The 7,447-nt window shown below is 49.6% G+C and overlaps 1 pseudogene; it reads left to right on the top strand.

The window, feature by feature from the left end:
- Positions 1 to 1,631: 1,631 nt before the first annotated feature.
- Positions 1,632 to 2,664, top strand: LOC139656639 (uncharacterized; annotated as a pseudogene).
- Positions 2,665 to 7,447: the final 4,783 nt, after the last annotated feature.

The raw sequence follows: 7,447 nt of genomic DNA, 5'->3' as shown, positions 1-7,447 counted from the left end.
ACTCTGCCTGTCTTCCACACGGAAAACACACCAGAGTGGCGGGCAACTGATGCGTTGCGTAACCACTCCCCGCCCTCCGGTCTCGTGAGTCGGCGTGAGTTGGAGGCTGGTATCGGCAACGTTAACCCACCCGATCATGCTTCGGGACAACGGGATGCATTCGTCCACAAGAACGCGGACTCGATGACGGCAGAGCGGCCTCTCAACCATTTCGGCCGGCGGATGAGCTCCAGACGGCAGATCCTTTGTGAAGCACGGGGAATCAGTCGCCCGCTCAGCTCGAACGAGAGGTCGGCCCCCCGCCTCTTGTCTCCGACGGTGGGCTTGATTTCTCCTAGACGCCGGCCAGTGTATACGAAGTGAGAGCGGACAAGTTTTCAAAATACTCTGCTCCCCCACTTATTGGACTGTTCTGCTGATGTCATCGTTGCCTCCCCTCAGAGGCAAGCGGACGTGTGTGAGGACAATCTTTCTCACACAGCATTGTCAACGGCATTTTCCCTCTCCGCCGCCTACTCCGCCTCGAAGAGAATAGCAGACGTCAAAGGGGACTGTGTATTACAGTCTATGGCGAGAACATCATCTGCTGACTCTAATGCCATTTTTGCCACTGAGCAAATAGCAGCGGCATCAGACAACGGCTATGCAAGTGTGGAGGCGGGGCTTCAGATGCTGGCGGGCCGTTCATTGGCTGCCGAGCCTCTCCAGCCCTTTTTGCCTCTGGCCCCCTATGGGCCATTCTGCCCCTACCGGGCAGCTCGGCGGCGGCGAGGGCTGAGGCTGCATACAGAGAATTTCTCTCCTCCGCTCCACAACTGTCTGCTCGCTCCCTGACAGAATTTTATCAGGAGTGGCGAACCCAGTGTGTGTTGACAGAATGGATGGACAGGACGTTACGACTGGGCTATTCACTCCAGTTCAGTCCATTGCGTACCGCCCCCATTCACAGGAGTGAGAGAGTCGATCATAACTTCTCAGGAAGGTATGAGCGCCCTCTCCAGGGAGATACAGGAACTACTCCAGAAGGGAGCAGTTTCTGTGGTTCCCCAGGAAGACAGAGATAGAGGTCTCTATTCCGGTTATTTCCTGGTTCCCAAGAAAACCAGAGATATGAGACCAATTCTGGATCTCTGTCTGCTCACATGCATCACCCAGAGACCATTTCGCATGCTTACTGTAAAAAAAGATGCTGGAATTGGTACAGCCGGGCGATTGGTTCACCACAGTGGATTTGAAAGATGCTTACTTTCATGTCTCAGTGGTGCCGAGACACAGGAAATTCCTGCGTTTTGCCATTCAAGGGGTAGCTTACGAGTACAACAGACTACCGTTCGGCTACTCCCTGGCCCCCCGCACTTTTTCGAAGTGTGTTGACACGGCGCTCGCACCCCTGCGCTGCCAGGAAATACGGGTCTTCTTTTATGTAGATGACCTGATTCTCATGGCCTGCTCGAAAGAATGGGCTATTTTCCACACAGTGCAATTTGTGCAGCACTTAACCAGGTTAGGTTTTGCCATCAAATGAAAAAAGAGCGCACCCATAACAAGCCAACAGGCGTTGGAGTGTGTTGAGGTGTTGGAGGCGGTTTGGCAGGCGAGACAGGGCGGGAACAGTGACGGCTTTGACCGTCATGCGGCTCCTGGGTCTCATGGCAGCGGCTCACTCCGTGGTTCCACTGAGGCTGCTCCATATGAGACGCCTTCAGAGATGGTTTACCAGATTGCGTTTGGATCTACGACATAACAAACGTCACATGGTAACCATCCCCCCAACAGCCAGGGAGGACCTGGCATATTGGGGGACCCCCCAAATACTGGAGGAGGGAACACCACTGGGGAGAGTGACCTCCTATGTGTCGGTGTTCACAGACGCCTGCCTGGCGGGTTGGGGGGGGAACCTGCCTGGGGCAATCAGTCAGTGGTGTGTGGCCTTCAGGGACAAACCAGCACATCAACCTACTAGAGTTGACTGCAGTCATCCTGGTCCTACAGCACTTCCTGCCTCTGTTACAGGGGAAGGATGTGCTAGTGAGGACCGACAACCGTTGATGTAGGCCACCGACGGTGGCCTACATCAACAGACAGGGCGGAGTGCGATCCGCACCGTTGTTGAAGGCTGCCGAGAACCTGTGGCGCACAGAGCACCTCCATTCTCTCAAGGCGCTGCATATTCCAGGCCTGGAGAACACGGGGGCTGACCGCATGTCAAGGGGCGGGCCCCTGGAGGACGAATGGAGATTACATTCCGACATAGTGGACCAGATTTGGTCCCAATTCGGGAGGGCGGAAGTGGACCTGTTTGCCACCCGGCAGAACGCCCACTGTCTCCTGTGGTTCTCTCTGTTTCCCCGAGACGCTCCCCCATTGGGGGTGGATGCGTTCGGACACGCGCCATGGCCAGGAAAGCTGCTATATGCTTTTCCTCCCCTCCGTCTCATTCCTCCCCTGCTGGCGAGAGTGAGAGTGGAGAGACTGTCGCTCATTCTGGTGGCCCCGGACCGCACAACGGCACCGTGGTACGTGGAGATGAGACAGCTGCTGGTGGCTCCGCCCTGGACAGTTCCCCAGTTTTGGGGGGCATTGTCTCAGGCGAATGGAGCGATACGCGCAATGCCCAGCCTGGGACAGCCTCTCAGGATTTGGTTCCTGAGAGGGACAGACTGATGCAGGCTGCACTGGCTGCGGATGTGGTGCAGACCATCCAGGGCGCGAGGGCTCAATCCACCATTGATAGCTACAAGGCTAAATGGTTGGGCTTTCAGAAATGGTGCGGGGAGCGGAACATTGTTCCTTTGAAATGTTCAACTGGATCTGTTCTCTCTTTCCTCCAGTGCGTGCTGGAAAGGGGTTGGCGCACTCCACTATTAAAGTGTATGCGTCGGCAATCTCTTCCTGCCATGAGGGGTTTGGAGAGAGGTCGGTTTTTGGCCACCCCCACATGCTCAAATGTTTTTTGCAGGGGGCTAGGAGAAAACGCCCAGTGGTGCGTTCCACTGCCCCCCACTGGGAACTGCCTTTGGTCTTGGAGGGTCTGTCTAAGGAGCCTTTTGAACCGATTAGGCAGACTTCTCTTAAGCTGCTGTCGGTCAAGACGGCTCTGCTGCTTGCTTTGACCTCAGCTAAGAGAGTGAGTGACTTGTGCGCTCTTTCGGTCCATCACAGATAAGTGGGGACCTGAGTGGCGCCGCACTCAGACAGAATCCGTCTTTTGCACCCAAGAAATAGTTATTTTCAGTCTAGGACGATTCAGCTGGAGGCTTTCTATCCTCCTTCTCATGGTAAGGAGAGAGAGGAGAGGTTGCACCGTTTATGCCCCGTGCGTGCGTTGGCATGTTATGTGGAACGCACAGCCACGGTGAGGCGCACACAACAGCTTTTTGTGTGCTATGCAGACAGTGTGGCTGGCAAGCCCCTGTCAAAGCAGAGACTTGCCCACTGGCCCTGTGAGGGAATATCACAGGCTTATGTGCTGGCAGGTAGGGACCCTCCTGCACTCAACACGGAATGTGGCTGCGTCGAAGGCAGGAGAAGATCTGCACAGCTGCATCCGGGTCGACGCCCTGTCCATTCACCAGGTTCTATCTGTTAGATGTGTCTGGGTCTTTCTCCGGTTCTGTACTCAGTACTGGTACACGAGACCTGTGAAGAAATGACCTACTAGGCCTGAGTCTCTTGTGTTGAAGCTCGATGGAGACCGGTCACTGGGTTGGCCAGCGATACACCTTACTGTTTGTCAACATGATTAAGTGTAGCGGTGGTTTTTCACGCCCCCCATTCTATAGACATGGTGTGAGCGGAACCATATCTGGCTGAGCTATTGCATTGTTACAGTCAATCCAGGCTATGACACAACATGTTGTTGGTGTTAATGTCTCGGCAGGGAGTGAAGTCATCGGGCTTCACCCCCTTAGCCATTAGAGCCCGTTAGAGGGCGAAGCCTGGATGAAATAGAACGATAGTTAAGTATTGTAACTCTAGTTCTATGATCACAGGCGGAGCCCTCTAACAGCTCGCTCTGCCGCTCCACGAGTTGCTGAAGACTTAGTAGATGCTGAATGAGGGGCCACTCGCCATTTATAGTGCGAGGCCCCATAGAGGGTGTATAGGCTCATCCTGATTGGCTGAGCACGTGCATGCAAATTTCAGTGCGCTGAGGCGACTAGATGAGTGGCTAAGCCAGTAGAGCCCGTTAGAGGGCTCTGCCTGTGATCATAGAACTAGAGTTACAATACTTAACTATCGTTTTGGCTGTTGAGAAATGGAGCAAATATATTGAGATCAATGTAAATGCACTGGTAGGCTACAGCAAAGTTTCATAGTGGGGGTCTATGAGAAAATTAGAAGCGCCACTCTTCATGTTCTTTGTTCTGAAATTCATATTCCAAAACCAGTCCATTTGACAAAATAAGTGTGCTGTAGAATACCATTGGATACACAAATCTGCGGCAGTTATTTTCATTAACTGAAGAGGCTGCGTTATACTGGCCTTCACAATGTGACATTGGAAAACTGAGATTTCAAGCAGCACAAATCTCAATGGCACTCGCACTTTTGCTGGCATACAAAACAGTGGCTTTCAAAATTAATACAGTATTGAAAATTATTTGATTGCTAAATATTTCTCAGAAAACTACATTTTCTAAGTACTCTTAAGTCTAGGGTAGTTTACTATTCACAGCTTTGCAGACATTTTTCCTGTGTAGGCGACTAGCAGAAATGCTGTCAACTTTTCAGTGCAACCCTTAGTAGAGACAGATACACACCCACTGAATATCTCGCAGACACATACACAAACATGCATGTACTTACACAAACACACAAACAACTTGAAACCGGCACACACAGACATACACAAGCACAGATGTGCAAACAGACACACACATACGTAAAGAGACACATACAGTACGTATACAGAAAGAGAGACACGCACTCACGTTGAAAGACACGTGCAGTAAGATCATATTGTTTTCAAAGGACGCACATACATACACATGTCCTATGGGAAGAATATGAATTTGAGGTCAGAGGATCTTTCCAAGAACATCTCCCTCTGTGTGTGTGTGTGTGTGTGTGTGTATGTGTGTGTGTGTTTGCTTATTTGTTAAACCGAGCACATCATCTGCCTCATTGTCAAGATATTCTTTTCCAGCCACTGAAAAGGGTAAAGGGAGTTACACAATAAAACATGCACATGCAGACAAAAATAAGCATGCCTTGTGTGTGTGTGTGTGTGTGTGTGTGTGTGTGTAGCCTGTTGTGTCATCTATTATTCATACTACCGTGTTGTCTTTGTGAGGGGCCAAAGACACCTCACAGCCCAATACAGCTGGAGCTGAACACACACTGAGTAATCCTCCACACATCCCACTCATTTTTCTCCTCATGTTTCCCCCCGTATTCCTTCTCTCTTCCTTTTCTTCTATTCTCCTGCTCTCCTCTTATCACTTATCCCCTTCATTCTTCTCCTCCTCCCTTTATGGCCATGTCCCTTTCACTTCTCCTCCTGTCATTTCCTATAAAGCTCTTTATCGCCTATAACCCCTCTCTCCCATCTTTCTCTTCTTCCTCTCAATCAATTCCATTTCAAGGAACTTTACTGGCATGATAAGATCATTGTCCCCCCACCATGAAATCGGGGGGAGGGACTACGGATCGGCCCTCGGTCCATCTGTCTGTCCGCCCGTCCGTCACGCACAGTATCTTGGATATCACTGATTGAGTTTTGATGAAACTTCGGGGAATGATGTGTGTCATTGCTCCGTTCTGGAGCAATTACACTGATCGCTCTAAAGGGGGGCACTGCAACTTTTGTTTCATTGTCTGTACGTCACAAAATATATCAGATGTTGCTGATCGGATTTTGATGAATCAGAGGGGAATGATGTCAACTGTCTGTACATCAATCAAGAAACATGAGGTAATGTTCTACTTATTGCCCGACAGCAACTCTGCATCATTCGTGGGGGCTGACGTTTAGTATTTACTTGCTTTTGCATTGCCGAAGCATGCATACAAAATAGAACACCAATACATCTCAACCTAAACTATACCAACAAACACATGAATGCAAACTGTAAATTATCTCTTTGCCCCTCTTCTTCTCTATCTCTTTCTCCCCCTCGTTATCTGTTTTCACCGTATTCTCACCAATTCCGGTCACATCTGACTCCCTTTACATCTGTTCCTTCTGTTCATCCATCCCTCCATCCCCTCTTCCTATCCTCTCTGTGCTTCCTCTTTCCTTTTATCTTTTTTCCCTGTTCTTCTCCTTTCCCTTCCTTTGTGCATCCCTTCCTGTCTCCTTCTCTTCCTCCCTCCCTCTCTCAGCCCCCCACCCCCCGCTCCCTCAATCTATCCTCTTTCCCCCTCTCTTGCTCCTCCTGGCCTTCCTCTCTCTGTTCCCTCCTTCCTTGTGTCTCTCTCTCTCTTCTCCTCCTTACCGCAGGCACTGTTCACCTTGTCATGCTCATGTAGGACACTGGTGTTACATCACCAGGGGTTAGACTGCATTGGAGTGCACACACACACACACACACAAACACACAAACAAATAAATACAGTAGGGAGACACTTGCTTTCTATATGCATATAGAGTGTCTAATGCATGAACACACGCATGAATGCACATACACTTTCTCTTTTTTCTTTTTCTCGCTCTCTCTCACACACAGTGGGGAACTAGTGTGAAATCAGTTGTAATGAGAGCCTGATCAAACAGTGATGCGCCAGACAACCCAGGGTCATTTCTAGGTCTGTGTGTGTGTGAGTGTGTGTGTGTGTTCTGAGAAGACTTATGTATGGGTCTTATCTCCATATTACAATATTTCTCTACTCCACTAATGTCTGTGTGTGTATGTGTATGTGTGCGTGCGTGTGTGTGTGTCTCTGTGAGTGAGTGTGTGAGAGAGAGAGAGAGAGAGATAGAGAGATAGAGAGAGAGAGAGATCAGACAGTATTATCCCAATCCCGGAATGAATGCATAGCCACATGCTGTATCAGCCACCAGATGTGTGATGCTGCTTAAACTGAAGTCATAGCATGGCCTATCAGCCCACATACAGTGAACACAACATCTACCCTACATTAGCATTGGAATAACAACTGCACTCTATGTTTTTTCTTTTTTTCACCTTCCCAATTTAGTCTCACTAAATGAAATAACCCAAATGGATGCTCAGAGGGACTCATAATGGCTGCTGCAAAATGGCCACAGATGGAAGCTGTCACATCAAGTGAAACCCCGCCATACTACAACTCACATGCTGTCACGTAGAACTAAATAACCATGCTGTAACATAAAACTTGTGTCAATTAACTGGTTCGCATCATCAATTAACTGATTTCCAGATCATTCCCAGTGGGTTTGGGAGGCTGAAAAGGCAGCAAAATTCAACTTTCCTGAACAAATCTCTCAGTGGCAGGGCAATAGTACAGGAGTAATTCCATT

Source organism: Centroberyx affinis, unplaced genomic scaffold, assembly GCF_046629955.1.
Source record: "Centroberyx affinis isolate AG114_WGS23_722 - 3 ecotype Tasmania unplaced genomic scaffold, CSIRO-AGI_Caff_v1 ptg002503l_1, whole genome shotgun sequence".
Lineage (NCBI taxonomy): Eukaryota > Metazoa > Chordata > Actinopteri > Beryciformes > Berycidae > Centroberyx > Centroberyx affinis.
This window is presented reverse-complemented; position numbering and strand designations above follow the sequence as displayed.